The sequence below is a fragment of the Eptatretus burgeri genome, chromosome 11 (genome assembly GCF_056783735.1).
Source record: "Eptatretus burgeri isolate ZD-2024b chromosome 11, Ebu_testis_v1, whole genome shotgun sequence".
Taxonomy (NCBI): Eukaryota; Metazoa; Chordata; class Myxini; order Myxiniformes; family Myxinidae; genus Eptatretus; species Eptatretus burgeri.
The window spans coordinates 30,604,596-30,632,103 of record NC_140971.1 but is presented as its reverse complement, the minus strand read 5'-3'; the positions used below and the strand labels follow the sequence as shown (position 1 = coordinate 30,632,103).

The 27,508-nt window shown below is 43.1% G+C and overlaps 1 long non-coding RNA gene across 1 annotated transcript; it reads right to left on the bottom strand.

The window, feature by feature from the left end:
- Positions 1 to 242: 242 nt before the first annotated feature.
- LOC147016767 (uncharacterized) lies at positions 243 to 23,043 on the bottom strand. Its single transcript, XR_015049695.1, has 3 exons — positions 22,573 to 23,043; positions 19,736 to 19,849; positions 243 to 875 (listed from the first exon to the last, which is right to left on the bottom strand). It is a non-coding gene; the product is annotated as an uncharacterized LOC147016767 (long non-coding RNA).
- Between the last annotated feature and the right edge of the window lie 4,465 nt (positions 23,044 to 27,508).

Here is a 27,508-nt window from a genome sequence, read left to right as displayed (position 1 = left end):
CCACACCACCAAAGGCAGAATCCACATCCAGAATTGCAGGGGTGCTTGTTGGCTCTAATACCGGAGGGTTAAGAAGAGGCCAATTAACTTACTACACAGAGAAAAGCACATACCACATTGCTGGAAATATATATATATATATATATATATATATATATATATATATATATATATATATATATATATTTAACAATCAGCACAGCTATGTCACTATTATATAGCTACTAATTAAACATCCTAAATCTAAAGTTCTTATTTCTTAACTACAGCAGTTAATAGGGACATTCCAGATAGTCTGAGGTAGTTCAGTTGAATTCAGGGAGTATATAAATAGCCTCAAAAACCAAATGTTTCATTCAGGGCAATGCAGAAAACCAAACTTTAACTGAAAGTCTTGTTGGTGTAATACACAACAGAATCAGGTATGCAACTCTCACAATGGAGGCACATGTAATGCAAATAAGCATTCAAAATTAAGGCCATTTAGGATCAAGCTGGCATGGTACAATGGAGAGACTTATTAATGGTCCATTCAAAAAGGACAGACAATGTACAAGGTCATAGGTCGCAATCAATGGCTTTCGTTCAGAAGCAGCTGGGTATCTGGATTTTCACAAAGTCCCACAATGTAACAGAAAATGGCTATAGCGATTAAATGGCATGGAACACCACCACGAGAATCACAAGAAGTTTGCAGAAAGAGCAGCCTGAACAATTGTGGTGCAGCCACAGTCCTACCTCCCCCTGCGCTGGAAAGGCCTGGTCCTAATATTGACGCCTTGACGAATGACAGCTCTCAAGTGCCATGAGCCTCCGCAGAGCATTGATGAACTCACAGGAGATCTCTGGCTGATATGCTTGCACTCTCAAAAAGACTGTGAGAACGATGTGGAGTGACAGTGAAAACCGGCAGGGAATGGGAGAGGGAGAGAACAAGCCTTGTGGATGAATGTTCAAGCACTTTTATGCTCTCCGTATCAAGCACAGCATTTCACATCCCAAGGGCTAACAACACAACAATACTATTGCCAAGCCTTGACTAATTGGATGATGCTGTGCCACACCATGGGTCCATCCACAACACCCAGCCTCCTTTGGACGTGCTAGACATGTCTAGTGTCTCTCAAGTAAGGCCTTTGCTGGTCACTTACGGTTGACTATGAGACTCACCTATGTGCAAGCACGTTGAATCAGGATGACCCTTTTGCTAGAATGATGCTGATTTCAAGGCACCTGTGGAATGTCTTACCCAAGACATCAGTGCAAAAAAGTGCTCGGCACTGTATCCCACATCCAAAGCACTCATATTAAAATCAATATAATTTGCATTTTAGTGGTTTTCCTTTCCAAAATTAACAACATATCCAAAACGATAATTTTATGACTGACAATAATTACAAGTCTCTTAAGTGTAAAATCAAGAAACAGCAAAACACGATATCATCCAAAACTCTCCAAAACAACAACAATACCACCATAAATTACATGGTCATGAAAGTTCCTTTATTTATTTATTTCTTTAACAATACATTTTTGGCCATGATTTGAACAAGGGAGAAGAAAGTATAAATATTGTGTGTTTAATCATCACCTTTTTTTGCTTTTGATGGCACATCATTTTACCTATCATGCTTGTTTACTCCACATCTCAAAATCTATTTTAATGACTTGATTTACTGAGCACAAATCTGCATCTTCTTTACAAATCGAATTTGCTTCATTTTTCCCGATTCAATACATTTTCACAGTTTAATGGACCGTTATACTGGTCTACAGAACCCCTGTTATGGGAATGAGATGTATTTTATACTCCCATGATTTCAAATGAGAAAGCCAGCTTCAAGTCCTCTCTCAAAAATGGAGATGCAATGCCTTCTGCTAGCGACAGCACCATTGCAGCATTGAGTTTCGACCTGCAAAGTTTGAACTCCGAATAGGACAGCTGTACAATACAAACAATGGGCTGGCGGGATAGCCGATACGTCTGCACACTCGCCGCTAGGCCGTAGAGCCTGGGTTCGAATCTCAGTCCAGTTATTAACTGGTCATCCTGGTGTCTCACCGGTAGAGCGAGGAATCAAAGAATTTGGACGTTAAAAATGGGGTGTTGTGGTGGACAGACCTGTCATTCATTCAACCCTTCTGAGGTTGAATTCAGAAAATTGAGGACGAGCTGACTGATAACAGGGGACACTGCATCAGCAGCACATCCGTGCTCCACAAAATGATGCAGCCAGCAGACACAGGCTGCATACGAATAAAATAAAATAAAAAAGTTGATAGCCATAAAGTAACCCACAGTGTCCTTTGTGAAAGGTAGGTGAGCTATCTCTGGCACTGGTGAAATTCCAAATTCCTTCTCTAACCTACAGGGGGCACTGCATAAGCAGCACAGCCGTGCTCCCAGGGGTAAGGAGTAATGCAACCAGAAACCATACGCTGCCTACGAAATGAATAAAACACAAAGACCTTCTAAACATAGATATTCTTCAATGTGCAATGTGTCTAATTTATATATCATGGAGCAAGTGTATGTGATTATGTATATTGTTTATATGTATGTATATCTGCTCTTCAACCATTGGTTGGACAGTTGACCTATGCCACCCACAAATGACACCTGAAACACTTAACCTCAAGTGTCCAGAGGACCCAAATAGCCCCAAAGACCCAAAAGACCCCATAGACACGAAAGACCTAAAATACCTCGAAACCCAAAACACCCCAAAGACTGAAAAATGCCCCAAAGATCCAAGAGATTCAAAAGACTAAAAATAATAAAAAGACAGAAAATACCCTGAAGACCCAAAACGCCAAAAACACCCCGAAGACAAACAACACAAAAAGACCCCAAGGACCCTAAATATCCCGAGGAACCAAAACACCCAAAAGACCTCGAGTACCGAAAAGACCCCGAGGACTGAAAATATCAAAAGGATCCAGAGGACCCAAAAGACGCAGTGGATCCAAATGACCCGAGGAATACCAAGAGAATCCAAAATACCTGGAGGACCCCAAAGACCAGACAGACCAAAAAGACACAACGGCACTATCATGGACCCATGGAAATTCTGCATCATGTAAAATGTGACATTGGGTTCCTAACCCACCTAACCCCCACACACAATACTGTGTCCTTAACCCCCCTCCCAACCAAAAGTCCTCATCTCCTCCCCCCACCCTCACCCCCTCAAAAGCCTCAAACTCCTCAATCCTATCTGTTCCCTCTCTGCCCTCCCTCCCCCAAGCCAAATCTGTCATCTGCTCCCCCTTTCTTCTTCAAATACTCAACTGCCCCAAACCGCAAGTCCCCCAATCCCACCCCCCAACGTCTCAATCTCCCTCTTCCAACTCCATGCATCCAAACCCCCAACTCTGTCTTCCCATCCCCATGTCTTCATGTTCTTCACAACATGACACAAATATACACAGGGAACTTTAGCGCATGAGAAAGCCATTTGGTCTATCATGCTTGCGTTGTCACTGTTCCCGTTTGTTTAGAACAATGTTAAAAGTAAATAAAGATGGAAAGTGAAATTCACAATTACTTCCGCCTTTATTCTCTTATCCTCACTATAATTCACTGACCGGTGTTTGTGTGTTTGTTTGTCGTGTTACTCCTCCTACAGCTGTGGGCCAATTCCATCAAGACTTTCTCCAGAGGATCAGCATGACCCCAATGAATGTTAGGTGTGTCTTTATCTTTGCAGGTGGTCTTGTTGGGAGGGGGAGGGAGGGACACAATTCTCTATGTAAATGTGTATCGTGGAGCACTGCCTCCAGATGTGGGAGGGTATTACAAGTATCCACCATTTACAGTACAGGATTTCTGTCCCCACGTTTTCCAGTGCAGAGAGGTGTTTTGAATTATAATCAGGACATGTGTTTTCGCTTCATACACATAACTTCATGGATTTTATTTTTTATTTTTTTGCTTAAACACCACCCAAATAAAGGTATGCGTCAGAAGAACATGTTACATGCTTGGAACAAGATCGCCCATATGGCGGGTACTCTTGCTTGGATATAAAGGCCAGTTCATTTTTAGACTAGGTATGTATGTATAATATATATATATATATATATATATATATATATATATATATATATATATATATATATATATATATATATATATATATATATTGTTATGTTTGAGTGGGGGGGTATGCATTCAAAGGGTAATTAGGATGTTTAATTAGGTATGCCATGCTGTTCGAGTTTACCAGGATCTCGATGTAATAAGTAGCAATTCAGTGGTGATAAGTTGTCTAGTAAATGTTCATTTCTTCAAGGGGGAAATGATAATTGTCACGTAATTAGATAGGGACACGGGATAGGGTAAGTGTGTCTGCGTAAACCCCTTTTGGTATTCTCTGGAGACTGGCCATGACGTCACAGGACAGTGCAGCGGATGGCTCCGCCCCGTGATCACGATTGGCAGAAGGCGACGGCGGTGGGCCAATAAACGGCTCGATTGGAAGTGACGACGACAGGAGGATAAAAAGGTTCTGTTCGGGGTCGAAAAGGAAGAGGAAGAAGATCGGGACAAAAACGATCGTGTTTTTTTGGTGTGGAGGCTGTTGCGCGGAGAGCGTCCTTGTTGTTGTGCTGATTCGATCGTGTTCTTCATCGTGTCTTGGAGCCTTGCTGAGCCTCGTTCCTCACCTTGGTTGGCTCTGGGGTTCTGCTGACTCGGAGTACGGGGTCGAACGGCGGGTGGACCTGCCTCCCTCTCCTGCTCGCAACTTGGCGCCAGAACTGGTTCCCTGGCGGCAGTGAGCGGACTTGGGCCCAGACCAGGAGGTCGACAGCACCACGGTTTCTCCTGCCCCCCTGACGAGAGCAAGGCCAGCTCGTCCGACGCCGATCCAGGGACAGTTGCGTCCACACCATGGTCCAGCCTGACCACCAGAAGTAGCTACGTTTTGTGTGTGTGTGTGTGTGTGTGTGTGTGTGTGTGTGTGTGTGTGTGTGTGTGTGTGTGTGTGTGTGTGTGTGTGTGTGTGTGTGTGTGTGTGTGTGTGTGTGTGTGTGTGTGTGTGTGCTTGGCGCCTTAGAGGGTTTGAGATCTGTATATTCATTGGAATTGTCTGTGTTTTTCCCCACGCCCGATCCCACACCATCCCGTCGAATCTCCCCGGATCCCTTTTCTTGCCGAGTCTTGTTATTTCTGGTTAATAGTAAAAACAAATAAACATCATCAACTCAGTGAAAAGTGACTCGTGCCACCTTCCTCGTCCCGTTTGCGGTAGAGCGATTAGAACCGCCATGTTTGGGTTATAAATAAATAAACCGCCTCCATCGTTTCGGCTCATTCTACGTTGGCGGGACTGTTCAAGTCCCGTGGACGTCACAATATATATATATATATATATATATATATATATATATATATATATATATATATATATATATATATATATATATATATATATATGTGTGTTTGTGCCGATGGACTGCCTTTGTCCCATTAGTTGGATAGCTCGCCTGACTCTGCCCACCATCAAAATCATGCACCACCATTTTGTGAAGCAGTACAGATGGCAGGCCTCAGGCCTGAGACCTGGGTGTCAGTCCCTGGCTCAGTGCAATTTGAATTACCATAGGTATATAACCCCCTTGGCGCAGTGGTTAGGGCAGCGGCTTGGGATCCAAAAGGTCCTGAGTTCAAGCCCCGTTGGGCCACTGAATTAATACACCAGGGGTTGACTCAGCCTGTCATCCTTCTGAGGTCGGCAAAATGAGTACCAGTATACTGGGCCGGTGTATACCCCGGTTAAAATAGGTGTACCATATCCCTGTGTCGTAAGAGGCGACCAGGGTTGCGTCAGGAAGGGCATCCGGCGTAAAACATGTGCCAAATCACTATGCGGATCATACGGATGATCTGCTGTGGCGACCCCTAACGGGAGCAGCCGAAAGAAGAAGAAAGATAGAGGTATATAACCCCCATGTATTATGGATGCACATAAGCATTTCACACGTTTTTGCTTCATGTAGGTAGGTACATTTTGTTTTAAAAAAAATATTTTTGGCAAAAATGATGGCAGTGATCTGTGGCATTACAGACCTCCCACATAAAAGAATGTGTATACTAGTGTGAGAAATTTGGCGAAAATCCAATTTACGCACAAAAACCTTCATTTATTTTGCTGGTGTGAATAGCATAATTAAAGGGTGTCAAAATGATCGGTTGGAGTTATGGTATGTAAGTGTGTTGATGTATTGAATGTGATATGTATGGTGTTGTGGCATGTTGAGCATGGTGTGGGTGTGTGTGTGTGTGTGTGTGTGTGTGTGTGTGTGTGTGTGTGTGTGTGTGTGTGTGTGTGTGTGTGTGTTGTGGTGTGGTGTGTTTCCATGCGTTGCAGCAATGGTTTGTTGTGGGTGTATGGCATAATAAAGTGATGTGTTGAGTAGAGTGGTGTGTTGGACTGACGAGATGGAAAGACAGATGGAGCCGATAACAATACCCCACCTCACCCCTGTCAGGATAAGAAAGGGATGAGCAATTTTCCTGATTTCTGTTATTATTATTATTACTGGAGATGTTGGCGTTGTCTTCAGTTGTCTCTCGTCTTCAGTTGTCCTACCTTTCCTCCCGCCCTTGGTTCACTGAAGCTTGTGGTGAGGCAGTTGTCCTGAAACAACTTGCCTTTGCCTCATAGAAAGAAAACCCAACTGAGGGCAATCTCAGTTCCTTCCATAAAGCTCAGAACAAGTGTGTATCTACCCCCAGGAGAGCCAGAAAACAACATCTTTCTACTCTCAAGTCTGAACTCACAAACCTCTCTCCCTCCTCAAAATCCTGGTGGCATCTAATCAAATCTGTTTCTGGTGTATGTTCCCCCTCCATTCCCTCCCTTCCCTCAAATGGCCGCACTGCTGATACCACACGTGAAAAAGCTGAATGCTGAAACTCGGTGATTGCAGCTAAATCTTGTGTCCAAAACCCATCACTTTCTCTACCCACCTTACCCAGTCGCACCCAACTGTCCCTGGACTCTGTGTCCTTTTCTCCTGACAAGGTGGAGAGCTTGCTGTCAAACCTCGACTCAGATTCTGCAACCAGTCCAGACGGCATCAGCCCACGTGTCCTAAAAACCTGCTCTTCTGCTCTTGCTCACCCTCTCTCTGTTCTGTTCACCCTCTCATTTGCTCAAGGTCATCTGCCATCTGATTGGAAATCGGCAAACATTACTGCCCTGCATGAAAAAGGTGCAAAAACAGATCCCTACAACAACAGACCAATCAGCCTTCTCCCAATCATCAGCAAGGTTATGGAATCCATCATCGCTTCAGACATGAAATCCTTCCTCTTCTCCAATGGCTTGATTTCCGATCATCAATTTGGTTTCAGACCAGGTCACTCTACCCTGGATATGCTGCTTCTGCTCTCCCAACAATGGATGGAGCTCCTCAATGCCAGACAGGAAATCCGAGCCGTATACCTGGACATATCACGTGCTTTTGACACAGTCTGGCACCCTTCCCTGCTCACCAAACTCTCTTCCTTTGGTATCCAAGTCCATCTCCACTCATGGCTCGCAGACTTCCTCTCCTGTCGCAGTCAACGTGTGGCCCTAAATGGAGTTCTTTCATCCCCCCCCCCTTCCTGTCCAAGCTGGAGTTCCTCAAGGTAGCGTTCTGGGCCCTGTTCTTTTTCTGGTTTTCATCAATGATCTCTCTGACTCTGGAAAATCCTCTGTATCTCTTTGCTGATGACTCCACCCTCTGCCGTACCATCGGTCATCCCTCAGACCGGCAAGCAGCAGCTTCTTCGCTCACTGCAGATCTGGACAAAATCATAAAATGGTCCAACACGTGGAACATGTCTTTCAATCCGGACAAATCTCACACTCTCACTATGTCTCTCCGAAAGGACCGTTTAGAAAACCCCCCCATCCACTTTCTCAACAATCCTCTGGAAGAAGTCCTTTCTTTCAAGCTTCTGGGTCTCACTATCTGCCATGACCTTTCCTGGGAAAGCCACATTTCAAACCTCGCCTCCAAAGCCAGTCGCCGACTGGGAATCCTCCGTCGTGCAAAGTCCTTCCTCGACCCACCTGAGCTCCTGACCACTTACAAAGCTTTTGTCCACAGCCTGATGGAGTATTGCTCTCCCCTCTGGGCTGGTAATACTGCCTCCCACCTTACTCGGCTTCACGCTGTGGAAACCAAGGCATTTCGGATCATTGGCATCTCCCGCAATGAGGCTGAGTCTGAGTCTCTCACTCTCTCACTGCAGGCAGGTCGGTGGTCTTTTTGTCTTCTACCATCTCCTCTCCAGTCTCCCCCCCTCCCCCCCCTTGCTGTGTCTGCGATTTGTCCCCACCATATTTCCGCAGGGTGCTCAAGGTCCACCAACAACCCCCTTCTGGTAAAACTACCAAAATCAGGAATCACTGCTCACCTTCACTCTTTCATTCCTCTTTTTCCCGCCTTTGGAATAAACTCCCTCACTCTATTCAATTCCATTCTTCCCTCCAGGCCTTCAAAACAGCTGTTCACCACCACCTCTTTTTATCCCCCATCCAAATCCTCAATCTTTTCTTCCCCCGATAATCCACCCAAGCCCACCTCCTTCAAATTCCCTGCTTTCCTTCCTGAAAGTCCTTGTAATGTCCTTGTATTCCCCACGTTCCTCGTCCCATCCCTCTCCCTTCCACAGATCTCCTAATGTCTCTGTTCCCCACTGTTTTGTCCTTCCCACTCCCGCCCCTCTTGTCTCATGCCCCCCCTTGATGTGCGTTGTGTGTTAGCACTCTCACGAGCCTCGACAAGGTATACAAAAAAAAAACGATTGTGTCTGTCAAGTCAATGCGTGTGTGACTGTATATAATGTAAACTGTGTATTTCGTTGACAAATTGCTCCCCTCACCACTAAATCTCCCGAGGGGAAGTCTCATTTCTTGGATTGTATTATTTACTGCAAATAATTCATAACTTTGTGTGTATTGAGTTTTGTGCACCCATCATTTTAACGGGCTTTTCTGCTAGTCTATATATAATGGAGCAAGTGTATGTTTGTATGTTTCATCTATCTACTCCTTTGAGAGGATTTGACTGTGCAAGCTGAAACTTTCAGGGATTAATGAGGGCACCCTGAAGTTATCCATGTGCAAGTTTCGTTTTCTACCATCAAGTTCAGAAGAAAAGAAAATTCGCCCATCTTGGCATTTTCTTCCTTTGAGGGGAGGGTGAATGCAATTGGAATTATCCAAGCTATATAACCATAATTTATCACATATGCACATAAGCAGTACACATGTTTTCACTTCATACAAGTCACACAGGTTAATTTTAGCTTATCACACAGGAATTTACATTCCAGATTAGGTATTGTCATCGTGCCCCATCCGTCCATCTGTCCGTCTCCTTTTTCGACTTCTCCGGCCAACCCGCTGGGCCTATCCGGCTGAAATTTGGCAGCAAAGTTCCACTCCTGAATGGTAACAAGAATTACAAAGCTCGTTCCGGTGACATGACTTTAAGTAGGTCAAAATGGCGGACTTGGTAAATTTCTTCAACAATCTCCTTTTTCAGAACCACCAGTCAGAATGCTATCAAATTTGGGTTGCAACATTAAGACAGGGTCCTGATGCTAAATTGCGAAGGCCCTGTCGATCACATGTCTGGAAGTATGTCAAAATGGCAGTCCTGCAAATTCCTTCCAAAATCATCCTCTCCTGATCCACCAGTCAGAATGCTACCAAATTTGGGTTTCAACATGAGGCTCGGCACAGATAAGCTACAGGTCCAGTGGTCCTCTTTTTTGTTGTAATACCTTGTCGACGCTTGTATAAGAGCTAACACAGAGAACATAAAAAGTGAGCAGAAGACAAGAGGGGGCGAGAGAGTCGGGAACTCGAGAGAGTCCAGAGAAAGTGAACAGTCGGGAACAGGAACATCAGGAGGTCTGTGGAAGAGAGACAGAGAGACAGAGAGACAGAGACGGGTACACAGTATAAACAATTTGGACACTGCAGGGAATTTCAGGAAGGAAAGCCGGGAATTTGAAAGATGTGGGTTTGGGGTGGATTAACGGGTGTTGAAAAGATCATAGTTTTGGATGGCGGAAGACATGCGCCAGGAAGGGTAAGGGTGCACATACCAACCGCACATGGTGGTCACTTCAGGAACAGCAGTGACAACACCAACATATAATGGCAATGAGGTGGTGGTGAACAGCCATCTTAAAGACATGGAGGGAGGAGTGGGACTGAAGAGAGTGTGGGAGTTTGTTCTAGAGGTGGGGAAAAAAAAGAGGAATAAAAGAGTGAAAGTGAGCGGTGTTTCTTGATTTTGGCAGTTTCAATGGAATGGGATTGCGAGCAGATCTTGAGTGCCCTGCAGAAATGTAAGGGGGACAGAGCACAGAAAGAGCAGGGGTGAAAGACCGAAGGGGAGTCGGTAGAAGACAGAAAGGCCACCAACCTGCCTGTGGTGAGAGAGTGAAAGATCCAGAGACTCAGCCTCATCGTGGGAGATACCAATGATCCTAAAAGCCTTGGTTTATACAGAGTGAAGCTGAACTAGGTGTGAGGCAGGAGGACCAGCGTAGAGGGGAGAGCAGTACTCCAACAAGCTGCAGATGAAAGCTTTTTATGTGGTTCAGAGCTCTGGTGTGCCAAGGAATGACTTTGCCTGACGGAGGATGCCCAATCATCGACTGGCTTTGGAGGCCATCTTGGAAATGTGGCTTTCCCAGGAAAGATTTTGTATTCCGACATGGCTGGTGCTGCAAAGGAAAAAGGAAAAACAAACATATTTACATTATGACAAAAAAAAGTTCGCTGGATCATGGTGCCATCTGGGAGCTGTAGTGAAGAGGATTACACACCGGACAGCATCGTGCCAGAATGGGATGCTTGGATCCGTGGATGCAGGAATGACCCTCCAACTCTTCAGAAGGTACAGACAGGTGTAGCAAGGCAACAGCTGTTTTGGAAGCGTGGTCAGGATGCGAGTGAGAGGGAGCAAGAGCATAGTGAGAGGGAGTTTCAAGAGGGTCTCATTAGCAAACATAGACCTGGCCCCTTTGAGTCAGAGGCCTGGAAGCCAAAGGGAAAATAACAAGGAAGCAAGAAGATATGGGGAACCAAACATGTTGGATAAAAGATGATGAAGAATTTTTTTTTTAATTCAGCAGTAAATAAATTAAGGTTTTCCATGCTTGGAGTTTCCTTCTGTATCTATTTTGTCCACCCCATGCATGCGTGTTTTGCGTCCTGTTTTTGTCTGTTCCGTCCTGATACATTCACTGGACTAGCTCTTCCACAAGCCTCGACTGTGTATACAAAAACAAAAAAAAACATGGCAAATAGTGAGACCCAAAAGCTCTTTAAGAGGATTGTTAAGAAAGTAGATGGAGGGGGGAGGGGGATTCCAGACAGTCCTTTCGGAGAGACATAGTGAGTGTGCGATTTGGCAGGATTGAAAGAAATGTTCCAAGTGTTTGACCTGCTTGTGACTTTATCCAGGTCTGCAGAGGGAGAAGAGGCTGCTGCCTGCCGATCTGAGGGATGAGAGATGGAACGGAAAAGGGTGGAGTCATCAGCAAAAAGATAAAGAGGCTTTTCCAGAGTCGGAGAGATCATTGATGAAGATTAGAAAAAGCACAGGGCCTAGAACACTGCATTGAGGAACTCCAGAATGGACAGGAAGAGGAGATGAGAGAATTTCATTAAGTGTGACAGGAGAGGAAGTCCACGAGCCATGAGTGGAGATTACCTTGAATACCATAAGAAGAGAGTTTGGTGAGCAGTGCAGAGTGCCAGACCATTTCAAAAGTTCGCAATATGTCGAGGGAGATGGAGCTTGCATTTAGGACATCCATCCATTGTTGTGAAAGCAGAACCAGCATGTCTCAGATAGAATGACCTGGACTGAATCCAAATTGATGAGAGGAGATCAAGCCATTGGAGAAGAAGATTTAATTTCTGAAGCGATGATGGATTCCATGATCTTCCTGATGATTGGGAGAAGGCTGATTGGTCTGTCGTTACAGGGATCTGTTTTTGCACCTTTGTTATGAAGAGTGCTAATGTTAGCTGATTTCCAAGCAGATGGCAAATGATCTTTAGCCAAATGAGACGGTAAATAGATGAGAGAGAGGGTGTGCAAGCGCAGCAGAGCAGGTTTGTACGACATATCAGTTGATGCCATCTGGACCGGTTGCAGAATCTGAGTCGAGGTTTTACAGTGGCATATATGTATGAAAACAAAATGCTCGAGAGCATATATGTATGTACATATGTACATGTATGTATGTATATATTTTCAGGTACCAATTCCTGCCAGATGATTTGACCTAGGAAAGAATATTAAATAACTGTCGTACCCTGCTATTTGGGCGGATACGTTCCTGGAAAATGCCACAAATAGCGAATCTGCAAATAGCGAGGCATTGGTTCAATGGAAAAAGGGGGGGGGGGATAGTTTCCCGGTGGTTCGTGATTTATAAGTGAAAATCAAAAATTCTGTGAAAAGCCAAGAAAAACTGCAAAGACTGCCCCTGCAAATACGCAAAGCAGAGAGCAGCGAATGTCGAAGCAGGTTGCATTTTATTAACCGCAAATATGCGGGGTCTGAAAGTATATACATACATACATATATATATATATATATATATATATATATATATATATATATATATATATATATATATATAATCATTATTATTTTTGACCCCTCCCACACTCCTCCCACCGAAGAACCTGCAAAAAGTAACCAACCCAAGAAGACCTACACAAGGTGCGCGATATGCTGTTTCAAACCCCTCCCAGAGTTCCTCAACAACTATGAGGACGTTCACACACAGTACACACGTGAGAATCCCAATGCCATGCACCCCCTCAGCTACCGGATCGGTTTCAATGCTGAATGGTGAATCATCAGTGATAGCGCAGACAGCAATGCATACCAGTGAGGCTCCCAAGTATGTTAGTGGGGCAGATAACAGCAATTTTTGAGAGGAATCGTGCAAATGATGATACAAGCATCAAATTTGGCACATTTGTTCTCCAGAGGATTCTAATCAAATCTGCCTGATTGGCCATTTGAAAATCAAAATTCTGAAAAATTTGAAGAAAAAAAAAAAACTTCAAAAAAACCAAGATCACAAATCAATGTTGGATGCTGGCTGAGATTGGTGAATGTTTCAGAAACATCATCAAAGACGTTCCAAATCTGCCATGCAGTTTTCTTCCCTTTAACGCGGAAGGCAGACACGACGTCACATCCAGTGAACGCATGGAAGTATGGGATCCCTCATGCTTTCTCAGGCCCTATTGCAGAAACTACCTCATGGACTGGAATCCATCATGCCTTGGCTCCTTGGCCAAAGGCAATCCACATGTTCACAAGACCTAGTTCCTGTAAGGATGGCAGTACAGATATTGCTATGACTAGTACGTCCGTGTCATTAGCCTTAATGATAATGGACTTCCTACCATCCGTCGTTGCATCCCTGGCGTGTACAAATATTCGAGTGTCAGCTTCTTCATGACAACATGGAGACACAGCATCCAGTGACTTCCTTGTGTTGCTAATGGCATCTTCTCCTATTGTGACAATGACTGTGCTTGTCATCTGTGCTTCACACATCTTTTCTGCAAGGAAGTGAAACAGCTCAGTCTTGTTGCTGTCATCTCGATGAAAGCTTCTCCAGTTACTTGGGTTCTTACTGGTTCCTGTCACTCTTCTTCTGATTCCTTGCCCCCTTTTCGACCTTGCCTCGGACTTCAGACTTGACTTCTTGTACACATAAAACACTACGTCCACCCTCTCGTACCTGGCACCATAGGATTCCACCTTTGGGATGATGTCTTCTTTAGCATAGTCATCAAATATCTTTGAAGTGCATAGAGGTAGGGCATTGATAAGTGCGGAGCCATCAATGATGACTGCATCTCCCCTTGTTTCTCTGTCTGGGATGTTCACTTGTGCTTCAGGAATTTCAGCCAGCTGTGACTTCAAATGGTTTTGAAGTTTTTGTTTTTTTCTCAAATTTTTCAAAATTTGGATTTTCAAATGGCCAATCGGGCAGATTTGATCAGAAAGCCCTGCAGAACAGAAATGCCAAATTTGATGCTTGTATCATAATTTTCACGATTTTTCTACTATCGACTACACTATGTACCACATGCAAACGTCAAAAGCAACCAATATATAAATGAAGAAAGACCCACACACATCTCTCACCTGTGAATGGAGGGAATCAGTTCTCACCTAATCAACTAAACCCAGATGGCTAGGATTATATAAAAAATTGACCCCTCCCACACTCCTCGAGCCGCTGTTGATTATATAACTCGACATATACACACACATATATATATATATATATATATATATATATATATATATATATATATATATGTATATATATATATCTTTACATATATATATCTTTACATATATGTATATATATTTATCTTTACACACACACACATATATATATATATATATATATATATATATATATATATATATATATATATATTTATATATTTATCTTTACACACACACACACATATATATGTTTATATATATATATATATCTATATATATATATATATATATATATGTTTATATATATATATTTATAAAGAAAGAAAGAATCAGCCACATCTCTCACCTGTGGTTGGAGGGAATAGTGAATCACCTCTCACCTAATATATTAGCACATAATGGCCAGCGTCTTGCTCCAGTACGTCAGCAAATTCGCACAGCACAAACACGAAAATCGTGTCGCCTTCTTCGTCATGTGTCGAGGAGAAGCCAGCCATCAAGACCCTCCGTCTCAATTGTGTGCCTCGCACAACTATCTGCCCTCGTCTCTCCGCCCTTTCTCCTCAGAAACGTACAAACTTCATGACCCAGCCGGACAGTCAACGACGAGCATCTTGTTTCAGTATGTGAACGAATTCACACCAGCACCAACAATGAGAATCACGCTGCTATTTCATCATGCTGAGAGGAGAGCAAAAACGAGACCCTCTGCCTCAATCGCGTTCCTCACCAACTCTCTGCTCTCTGATCATGCCCTCTTATTTCCAACATCACACTGACCAATCATCAGCCTCGGGGACGTGACTTCCCTGTTTTAAGCCGAGAACGCAGGGTTTTCACTTGCTCCGGAACGTTCGGCTCTGTTGTTGAAAACGTAGTTCTTGTATTTCTGGTTTTGTAAATGCAAAAACATAGGAAAAGGTCACAGGGGAAATCACATACAGGGAGCAATTAACCTTAAACCCCACCTAGTTAACACAGCGCCACCCCCCATGTGGTGACATGTAACAACTTTAAGCTGACAGTTTTCTCTACTTAATTTAACTGAGATGTCTCCTGCTTGTCCACGGACGATGCTGCCCTGTACAATCCAACCTTTACTATGAAGTTCCTCCATCTTCCCCACAAACATAACAATATATATGTATGATTCTCGAGAAGTATCCAGCATTGTTAGATCGCTCTGATGTACAAACAATGCAAGCCATGAATATTGTAGTTTGAGGTCAATGGAAACAAAATGGCACCCATAACCCACATGACCAGAAATTTCCAGGACATTCCATGTCACAACTCTCAAATGCAGGGACTCCAGGGCACACATAGTCCACCATCAACCCTCTTCTGGTGAAACTATGAAAATCCAGGATCACTGCTCACCTCACCTCATTTTTTCCTCCTTTTTCCCCACCTGTGGAACAAACTTCCATATCCTCTTCAATCTCATTATTCCCTCCAGGTCTTCAGGACAGCGATAAATCAAAACATGTGGAGTGTGATGAGCACTCCCCTGATCTCCATTGGACAAAGTCATACTCGTCACACTACACATGTTTCGATTTACCTGCCGATCACATCACATACGTTCTGGTTGAATGGTTTACATTAACGGGAACAATCATGTGGGTGGCAGACAGATGATTGCTCTTTGCAGATTATGCGGTTTTACCGTGTGTGGCATAATCCATGGCTATGCTCACCATAACAGTCAGGAGGTGTCTGATGTATAAATGATGAATGTGGTCATCATTGGTTAGGTATTGTTACGGATTTCAAAATCCGGTCTGATGAATGCATCCACACATCCAGGTCCTCAGACAGTTATTTCCTTAAATGCATGTTCAGATTAACCCCATCACCATGTCTAATGGGATCTTAAATGTGATGCGTTGAGGGGCAAAGAATAGATTCCCTCTCTGGGAAGCTTTTTTTCTTTACGACAGACACGTTCACACACATTTCTTTCACGAACTCTGAAGCCCGCCCTCATTTTATCTCAGCAACATTCTTTTGCGAGCTGCGACGCCCGCTTTTTTGAGAGCACATGGGTCGTCGTGGTAACCGTGCGCAAGTGAGGTTGGGTTTGCTTGGGGCGGACACTGTTCCGCCTAGACGGCCCGCAGATATTAAACGAATGGAGGTCTGTTCTAGGGCGATAGAAAAGCGGAGGTGAAAGAAAGCAGGGCAAAAGAAAGTGGGGCGAAAGAAAGCCAGGGAGGGAGAAGAGAACGAGCAGTAAGCTTGAGAAGCGAGAAGCGGGTGTAAGTACGCAAAAGAGGAGAAGGAAGCGAGCGTGTGGTGCGTGTGCGGGTGTGAGAAGCGCCACCAACAAGTGAGGCACAGGTCAGTCACCAACAACACCAGGGTCTAAACCCGCGACAGACGACCTCGGTGCCCTCCAGCGTCAACTGGCGTTAAAGGCTGTTCGTGAGAGTGTGCACGGCAAGGCTGGGTGGCGGTGACGGACGTGACACGCACGCACACATTTCAGGATGTTTTCACTTCACGGACGACTAGTTTCTGGTGAGCGAGACGATTCTTCCCCCTCCCCCCCCCACTGAATGATCTGTTGGGTACCCATGTCTGTATTTAGCTGTAAGTCAACCCCCGATAAGCATCTGCTCTTTGTCTCTTTCCTGGCATTTTGATTGATTTTGCTTTGAAATTCATTCTTTATTTACCTCAGAAAATACAAAGATCTTTCCATTTATTAATTTTATTATGAATAATTCATTTGTCGATTTCCAACCTGTCCGTGTTTGCCCTTTCCTTCTATTGGTCTCGCATTGCTCAAACCGAGATAGACTGGAAGGTAATTACCAGAGATTTGACCAAAAATAGTCGGCACGCACCAGCAGTTAAAACACAGCGGTTAAACAGTGAGTACAGTTTCCAACGCCATCAAAAGGCACTTGGAAACAGGAGGAAACTCTGACAGGAAGAGGTCTGGCAGACCCAAAGCCACAACACAATCAGAAGACAAGTTTCTGAGAGTCAAAGTTTGCGTGATAGGCGGCTCACGGGACAGCAGCTTCAAGCACAGCTAAACACTGGTCGAAGTAAGGAAGTCTCAGTTTCAACTGTGAAGAGAAGACTTCGAGCTGCAGGTTTAACAGGTCGAGTGGCAGTAAGAAAGCCATTGCTAAGATGGCAAAATAAGAAAAAGAGGCTTGCCTGGGCCATGGAGCACCATCAGTGGACTACTGAAAACTGGAAGAAGGTTTTAGGACCGATGAATCAAAATTTGAAATCTTCGGTTGATCACGCAGGGTTTTTGTATGCCGTCGAGTAGGCGAAAGGATGGTTCCTCAGTGTGTGAAACCAACTGTCAAACATGGAGGAGGAAGCATGATGATCTGGGGTTCTTTTTCTGGATCCAGAGTCGGTGACTTGCACAGAGTGACTGGCACCCTGAACCAAAAGGGCTACCACAGCATTTTGCAGCATCATGCAATACCCTCTGGTCTACGCCTAGTTGGTCAGGGGTTCATCCTACAGCAAGTTAACGGCCCAAAACATACCTCAGGGCTATGTCAGAACTATCTTAGAAGAAAAGAACAAGACGGAAGGCTTCAAATCATGGAATGGCCAACACAGTCTCCAGACTTAAAGCACATCAAGCTGGTTTGGGATGAACTGGACAGAAGGGTGAAAGCAAAGCAACTTACAAGTACAACACATCTGTGTGAACTTCTGCAGCAGTGTTGGGAAGAACTTTCCGAACAATATTTGATTTCCATCGGAGAAAGAATGCCACGAGTATGTTCTGCTGTTCTATCTGCAAAAGGTGGCTCCTTTGACGAGTCAAAAATTTAGATTAAATTTTGTTCAACAAAACGATTTCATGACTTATTTTTCTCTGCAATTGTTTATTTGTTCTATGCTTTAATTTCAGAGTACATTGAAACATTAAATTGCTTAAATTTCAGTAAAAACTGGAAAAATGGGGGTGTTCTAAAACTTTTGATCGGTAGTGTATTTGTAAAACAGCCAATCGAGGTTTTTGTGTTAAATTAGGTCAGACAGCAAGGGAGGGTACATCGTTCATGCAAACGTCATGTTTTATTTTGAAAAGGGAAATATTCAGACCAGTATTGCATGCATTACACACCTTGATCAAGACAAGAGGGATAAACAGGCAAGGGGGGTGGGATGTGTCTGTGTCTTGAGAATTTTGAGAAAACTAGGTGTTTCAAAAGTGCATTGCATGATTTTAGACATTTATAGTCAAATTTACCCATGGAGATAGGTGTATATAGTGATGTTGTTGGATTAAATGACCCTTTAAATAAATAATTTGCATTTCTGCTAGGTATACAAAAATGCCTATTAACAGTTTGTTCATATTTTTCCTGACTGTCTACCATTTTATTTTTCCTCATTTTTGCCCATAAAATCAGATTTTAGATGATGGTGAGCAAAACACTTTCGGTAAGCTTTGCTTCTCTTGGGAAATGACTGTCTGAAGCTTCTCCCAGCTTGTCCAGCAGGAGTGATAAACAACTAAAGCATCCCATTGCTCGTCATATCATGAGCTTTGATGTTTCTCGTGTCGCCTGAGGTTTTTACACCTGATGTGCAGAGGGAGGAAAAGGTCACGACGAGAAAAATGTCTGACACCTGCAGCTATTCTCCTGCTTAGAGGAAGATGGCACGTTCGGTGCATGGAAGTGAAGTTGGAAAACTTTGAGCTCTTGCTTCAACTGTTTATGCTGAGCATGTCACATCAATTGCAACTCTCTTTTGGAATCCTTTCTTTTTTAAGGTTTTAAAAACTCTTCTTCCACAGAGGGTTGGAATTGAGCTCTCTCAGTCAAATTATAGTAATCCCTACAGCATCACACTCGTCACAGAGAGACTCCCAACACATTTCTATGATAGAAAAGATTCAGACAGTTGCTTATTTTCTGCAGAGTGACTGTGAAAAGAAGAAAAGTGCTCGACTATCACTCAAGGCTGCACCAGGATGCGAAAAGATGGATGCGTTTGGAGTGGGAGGCAGCAGAGGAATGGTAGAATGATTGCCTGAACCTAAAGATAATATACCATGTCCTATTATCCACTGGAGCATGGCTGATAGCATAATCTCAAGGATATCAAATTACATTTTTTACGAGGGCTCGACAAGACATCCGTGACCTCAAGAGTTTTTGAGATCATCATTTCCTCATTCCTATTACGTTTGCATGTTTAACAAACTAGGCAGAAAATTAGGTACTTTTTGTGGGTCATGATATCAGTATTTACTGAACACTTCACTGGACAACAAATCCAGGAATTTGTCATCTTGAATCAGGAAAAAGTCAATTTGATCGCTACATTGCACTCTATTCCACACAGTTACTGAAATAGCATTGCATTCTGCTTGATGGTGGAATAAGGTTGTGGTTGTTACAGACATTTGTCAGACCAAAAATAAAAATAAAAATGCATTCACCAGTGCAGAAGTCAGAGATGGTTGATTTGATTTTTCGGGAACTTTTATGCTCGTAGTTGCATGACGTAACCAACCAGCATCCTCTTCACAAGACAGCAAAACCCAACAAGCAATCTGTTGAACACCAAAACATCAACCGAAATATTAACACCAGTCTCTGTTAATCCCATAACTGTAACAAAGGTTAAGGTGGCAACACAGGAAGTAGCAATCATTAAGTTATTGTGGACTTTGTAACCCAATGGTGCCCATCTCTCATGCAGGCATAGCTAATAATACAAGGAATTAGAGTTTTGCCATGGTACTGGGACACAGTGGTCTACTCTTTTTGAAAAGCATTGTGTGATTTTTAGTCGACTTGTAAAGCAGGCTCACTGAACTTTCAAAAAGGATGGCATCCTAAATTATGCAATGGCTTGCCTGAAAAGTACGAGGGCAACAATTAGTATATTATGGACCTTTTCATACCGTTTGGAATTGAAACCAGAGTGATTCATAAAACAAAGATTTTATTAAACTTTACGCTATTGTGTCAGCCACATCCCAGTCTAAAGATAATAAAATACATTGAGCAAATGTTTTAAGAAACAAAGTTGTTGGTCGTAAAAGGCAGAGAGGAGAAGGAAGGGGAAGACGAGGAGGGAAAGAAGAATGAAGATGTCACTCCATTGGTCTTGCCACTGACATAAAACATAATTTTGGGCTCTCTCTCTCTCTCCCAGATCCACTCTGCAGTAAATGATTTGTTTCTTTTTTGTAATCCTTTTGTAACATGAATGTAATCATAATTATGATGAATATTGTTTATTTGCAAATTAATTTGAAAAGCTTTTCATAATTGGTGGTTTTCAATGGATGGAAATACTCCACAAAGTGGATTTGTGGAATGGATTTCAAATTGAGTTTCACAAGAGGTGTTAAACGACAAATGAGCAGCATGAGAGATCTACTATCGCACATAATTACGTACAGCTTGTACTATTAAACCAGGCTTAAACATCCAAATCATTACCGGCTCTTTGTCGTCGATCATTCTAAAATAAAGGTGACAATTTTTTTTATCACTTACTTTGCAGATAACGAGAAAAACCACTCCAATATGAACATTAAATCATCTAATACCCTCCAAATAGATCCAACACACAGCAATAAAGCCTACACTGTTTGTTTTGAGGAAATTTGACCGCTTATTAAAAAGCAGCCCACTCTGGTTTTATTGAAAACATAATGACAAGGAAACCTAAAATAAATATGTACACTGCTAATTTTGTGGTGGATTGTTCATAATATCAAACAAATGGAACCATCTCATTTCCTGCCAAAAATGGGCTTAGGTGACAATTTTGTTTAATGCCTTTACATTCAATATAAGCCTTCTTCAATACAGCACGACTGCCAATGAAAAAGGGATATGGACATTGAACAAATGAAGGAAACCAAATAATTCTGCTTTGCTCAGCAGCAGATGAGGATGAGGAATCAGACCTTCATGATGCACATGTTTTGCCTTTTCATTGTGTAACGATTCCAAACCCCATCAGCTCCCTACTGTCTCAATGTTGGTGCTATTTTGAGCAAGACTTGCTTCTACCCGAATAAAAGCCAAATGAAAATGTGGCCTGGTTCTCAAGAATTATTGGAAAAATCATAGTTTTTTATGATTATTCACAACCTACCATATGTTCATCCATTCCGAACCACAGACAATGCTCCAGACCGAGACTGAATTACCTTCCCACATTCTTCCTTCCTTGCACCCCTACATTTGTCATGTGGGACAACACTTCTCAAACACATGCACAGTACAAATAAACGTTTGCGCACAGGGAGGGAGCAGGGGTGTTTCCTCACTGCTGGGCGCCCCAGGGGTGGGGTAGGGGCTCACGGCACCATCTGAACATCAAGACGCAGGGATTTTCCACAACCGGTCACTGCACCCACCCCCGTTGGATGCACATCAATGAGGAAGATGCTCATGTGACGTTTGCATCCTCTAATCCACATCCGCAACTTATAAAAGGCCAGGACTCGGCTCTGTTCGCTGCTGTTGTCGATGCCCTGAGGGCTGTTGATGCACCAGGGGCATGAGTATGTCTCAGACTGCCTGTTCGGGAGATTAGCTGCTGGAGTACAGGTCGTGCTGGACCCAGCTGTGCTGGTATGTGAGGTGCAGGAGTGAGTCGTGCCGAGGTCAGAGACAAACGGCCCATGAGCAATCCCTGGGGTGTCTCGCAGCTCCCTATGCACTCACACCACACACTTCTGAAACATCACCGACACTCCACCACCCAACCCCTCATCCCAGTAACCCCATCTACCCCCTCACAATAATTGGCCTGATGCAACCCTGTGTGGTTGCGTCCACTCTGTATTCTTTCTCCTCATTTATTCTCATCTCATTCTTCCCGGAATGAATGATGGCGCCTGTCTATTATTTAAGTAACTCTGTATAAGGGGAATACGTATGAGGGGTAAGTCTGCTCTGTCTATGTGCCATTACCAATTAGCTTGTTATGGCTTGCCAAGCCAGCCAAACCTTATCAACCATTTCATTGGACTGCTTACTTGAATGCTTAAACAACTTGCCAAGTGCCCTACTTTCCGAGCTCATCTAAACAATTACGGAATGACGTCTTCTTTATCTAAATCTTATGCATTCCTCACAATCTCCAAAGAAAGGCAAGACAACCGAAGAAACAAAGAAAGAAGATGCAATAAAGGAAGGAGGGGGAATGAGGCCTAATCTTGCAGAAAAACTGTTGGCTAGCATCACAGTGAGACATGCTTCCTCCCACATATTGTAGACTGTGAGTGTATCGTCCTGAACACGAACTTACAAAACGTATATCTGCAGTCTTGCGGCATCCCTGCAGCATCTGGATAGCTCCACCATTCTGTTGCAATGTCCTGCAGCTTGGTCCTGGGCCTCTCAAGTCAAATCTCATGGTAGACCCAGGCTGTTCAATGCTCAACTCTCCACCAATTATCTTTCCAGTCTGGAATTCTTCTCTGGAACCCCACTGGACCTGCGATCTGGGTCACACTCTATGTCCTCAGTGCTTCTGTGCCAGCTTTTTATACATGTGGCCCCGACGTCATCTGCTACTGGGCCCGTCCCTTGTTGAATATCACACACGTGTTTGCCATGTCTCCACAGCACGCCAAAGATGGTACACGTGGTTGTGGTATTTCCAACACCTCCCGCAGAGATTGCACATGCAGTCATGCTATCTTGGCTTTCCAATCACATGGGAGGTAAGAAAGTAAAACGGAGAAGGATTAAGAAACATTAAATACAGTGGGATAAATGTGAAGGAGACAGACGTGGCGTCTGGAGTGACACGAAGCTCTCTAACCCTAGCAGTTACGAAACAGGGTGCTACAAAACAGGTATTGCAAACACCAATTATGAAATAACTACCTAATTAACCCCCGAGTCCTTTTCATAATACTATGTGCTAGTGGGGCATCCATGCAGTGTCATCAGAAAAATAAATCAATTAAATGAACAATGGGTGAGCAGCACGTGCTCCTCTCCCGGCTGAGGAAGTGATGCACCGTATCACACTGAGAGGAAATTTGAGACATACTCATGCCCTTCGTGCATCAACAGCCATTGGGGCATCGACAACAGCAGCAAACAGAATATCCAAGCTCCACCCCTACACTGCCAAATTTTTGTTCACAGATATTTTCAGACAGTCATTTATGGAATTTTTTTTCTTTCTGGAATCGGGGCTTCAGGTTATATCAGAATGCAGAATGCAAAATGCAAAAAAATTCAGCTTTATCGTCCTCAGAGAAAGTACGAAACATTTACATGGGTGAGTCAGTGAGTGAGTGGTTAGAAAGAGCTGTCAATATTTGATAATACTGTACAGCAGGGTCCAAATGTATTAGAAGGGCATAGCTACCATGGAGAGGGTTCAGTGTCGGGTTACTAGAGTGATTCCAGCTCAAACTAGACTCAGCTATGAGGAGTGGCTGAAGGAGACTGGACTTTATACATTAGAAAGGAGGTGATGACAAGAGAATTCGATTGAGATGTTTAGGTTAATGAAGGGTGCAGACAATTTAAGTGCAGAAGGGGTTTTCAGCAAAATAGACAGCGATCGGACCAGGAGCGATAGTCTGAGAGTTAAAAAAAAAAGAGGAGAGTTAAGATAGTAGTAAGGGGGACCAGGAGCGATAGTCTGAGAGTAAAAAAAAAGAGGAGAGTTAAGATAAGATAAGAGGAATGGTCTCACTAGAAATATTGTGGCAACATAAAGAGTAGCTCGGCTTAAATTGGAATTATATAGGTGCCTAAATGCATTGGTGAGAGAAGGGTACAAGGATATTGGCAGGACTAGTAAGGAGCTTGTATGTTGATGGGTTAAGGCATCTGGTGTTGGTGTAGCGCAGGCACGATTGGCATGCTCCTTCGCCAAAGTTCCTCATATATCCATGCATATTCTTTTAAGGTAAGATCTTTCCTTTTAGAGACGTTGAATGAATTTAGATCAGCAACGATTGTGGAATAGGCTGCTCGAGTGATAGAGATTCTGCCATTGAGCTGTCTGGTCTTGGTTCAATTCCCAACCCGATGATAAACTTTTGGGTCGGTGATCCACTGCAGGCAGACAGACATTGGCCTTGGTCAAGTGACGTTCTGTGAACGGGAGCGAAGCTCCACCGGCAGACTTACCATTACAGATATTTATGGACAGTTTTGTGATTTTTTTTCTGGAATCATGGCTTTGAGTTACATCAATATGTAAAATTTCAACCTGCTAACTAACCCACGTAGAAAGTACTAAATTTTTGTGGGATATGCAATGATGGACCATCTATTTATTATTCAAACACGGTTGTGGAGGGGGGGGTGTCAATGTAATTATTTTTTGCTCTACCCTATTCATTTAACCAGTGAATTTGCAAATATTCGATGCACTAATTATACTCTTACTATTAACTTCATCGAATCTTAACATCTACATGCATTTATAATCACACATTTCATACATCAACAATGGTCATGCAATGTTCCATTCATCTTTATTGGCCTGACTCCATCACCACTCACCATTTCCCTCCGAGTTTTGCCATTTCAGTGTGAATTGCTGAGTTTACGTGCCAGTTATCCTTTGACAGGGAGAGTCGGGGTTGCAATGGTAAAGCCTGCATTGCCAAGCTGCATCTTAATTTTGAACTTTCACTTTGGAAAAAGAAAGAAATCACTTCAAGTTACAATTTGGAGTATTTTTTGAGATTTGGAGAAATCATTTCAACAGATAAATCGTGTGAAGGTCATTACTGGTAGAGGAAGGGGAAAGAGGTGGGGGAGTTTTGTTAACTTTGTTCGTTTTATTAATTGGTAAAGTTATAACATTTACAGACTATGCATGTGGGATTCTTAATTATACATAAATTTGAAGTGTTTTCCCTATATTTTTTGTAAATATGTAAAAAAGTTTGTAAAATAAAGTTCCCAAATTTCCTGGTACTTGATTGTGTTATTACAAATGAATAATATATGCTTGGACTTTTGTCTCAGCTTTAAAATTGTGCACTTCCTCTAAGTAAGGGATGGGGGAAGGCGGTGGTGGGGGAGGAATAGATGAATGGGGAGAGCGGGGTATTGTTGACCATGGGTGTAAATGTATGGTTGTGGCCTCCACGTTTGCGTGCTAACAAACGGTTTACTACACTGCCTTGCTGACTTTCCCTCCAAGACGACAGAACATGAAGGCAAACTCACAGACTCCCCAATAATTGATTGATATTAAAATAGTCATGAGAATATATATTTTTAAACACTCATACAAAGCCATTAAAAACTTGATTCAGTACGAACATAAAATGTGAACATACAGAGGGAAAGCTTTGTCAAAAAAGGGGAGTAAAGAGAGAACTCAAAATCGTGAGGTAGGGGTTGGGGAGGAAGAGAATAAATGATGGAACAACCCATGGGTGTAAAATATGGTGCAGCCTCATGCATTCTGGCTAACTCGTGTGTCGTGTCGGAGAGCTCTTGGAGCGGCCTCAGGTATGTGCATTGCATGCAAAGACCACAAATAGTACCACTGGTTTGGGACACAGTGAGGATCTCTGCCAGTCTCCAACTGCCTAGGCTCCCAACTCCACTGCAACTGGTGCAGCAGCCACAAAGTTCTGGCTAATCTATGGCCAACTAACTCCCTAACTTGTCTCCTCGCCTTGCTCACCAATTCTTCAACTCGTCTGTCTCCAACTGCCCAACTCAATCTAGTGTCATCCGATCTGCTCTTAAATGGGTGGGCTGAAGCAAGTCTTTGACGACCAAACAAAACCCATGCGGGGAAAGTGGATCTGTGGGACTTGTGGCATCTACTGTACATTAATTATAAACTGACTCACACACACATCCACAAAGTATGTACAAGGAAAGTGATAGTATTAACATAATCACAAATACGAAAGCCACTCCTCCTCATACACATCTACATTTTCCTCTCCACCATTCTGCGGTTCCAAACTCTCACTGCTCTCAATTAATTGAGAGATAACATAAAAATGTTGAACCATATTCTGTTATAAGCTAATAATTGACATTTAAAGTTGAAGTTTGACAAGTTTGAGAACAGGGGGCCTGAGATTTTAGCAGTCTTCTTTTTTATTTTGAGATTTGTATAGTCGCAGAAGCATTTAATCAAATTGTACAATCAATTCCAAACTGAAATGTACTCCAAAAAAGAAATACAATTTTATGTCATGCAGGCTCGGGCATGTTTCCACTACGACAGTTAGTGCCTCTCGGTGAAGCAGAATTCTCACGGGCACCGAGGACACATTCCCTGTGAAGACTTCTCCAGTAAGTAGGCCCCTCCTCGAGTGCCCCCTATGGCCCTCGTATGTCATATGTCCCACGGCCTAACACTCTCTATCGGCCATGCCTTGCTCCTGAATTAATCCATCTGCTCCCCAAACTGCCTCCAGGCCTTCACATCAGCTTTGCGGTCGGGAAACGGTCTCGGTCGTCCTACCCTTAGAATGGCCCTTCTAACAAATCTTCCATAGAACCTTTCACTTCAGGATTTACCGCAGTCCCCAGGGAAATCTTTGGACTCTGGCCCAATGTGGAAGTCGTGAGTGATAGCTGTGATATATGATACTGATGTACTTGCATAATGATTACTGGTGCTAATTTAACTTACAGGCTAAATTGGAAAAATTTACTGTCTTGGTCGTTGTCTGCATGAAGTTTTATGGTATATTATATAGCTTACTTAGACCGCAGGTCACACGCTGGCATAAATTAGTTTTTATTCCAGCAGAGTATGATAAAATTTAGCATAAAGTGCAGAATATTTCTCATACTGTCAGAGTGCATGTCTCATAAATTTTCAAAATTCCTTCCCATATCTCTCCTTGTAAAGAGATGCTTGGCTCCAGCGAATGGATATTTTTTCGGGGCTAAATTCCACTCAAGTCTTACAATAAATCAAGTCATGATAAAACTGGCTGAGTTCTTAACAGCTGTGCTTCCAGCTTCTGCACAATCAGGCATCCATGCATTATAAGTTAGAATCAAAACATGGCATGCAACAGAATTTCATGAAAACAATATGCAAAATATCTCAAGTGCTTCAAAATAACTTCTTATTTATATATATATTTATTTATTTATTACCAGCAGGTAGTACAGCAAGCTTAAACCATCATAAAATAGTTTGTCATAAAATAGTTAATAGTGCCAATGAGCAGGATAATCAAATAAAAATGGGCACACAGTGAGTTGGATTTCAATCTACT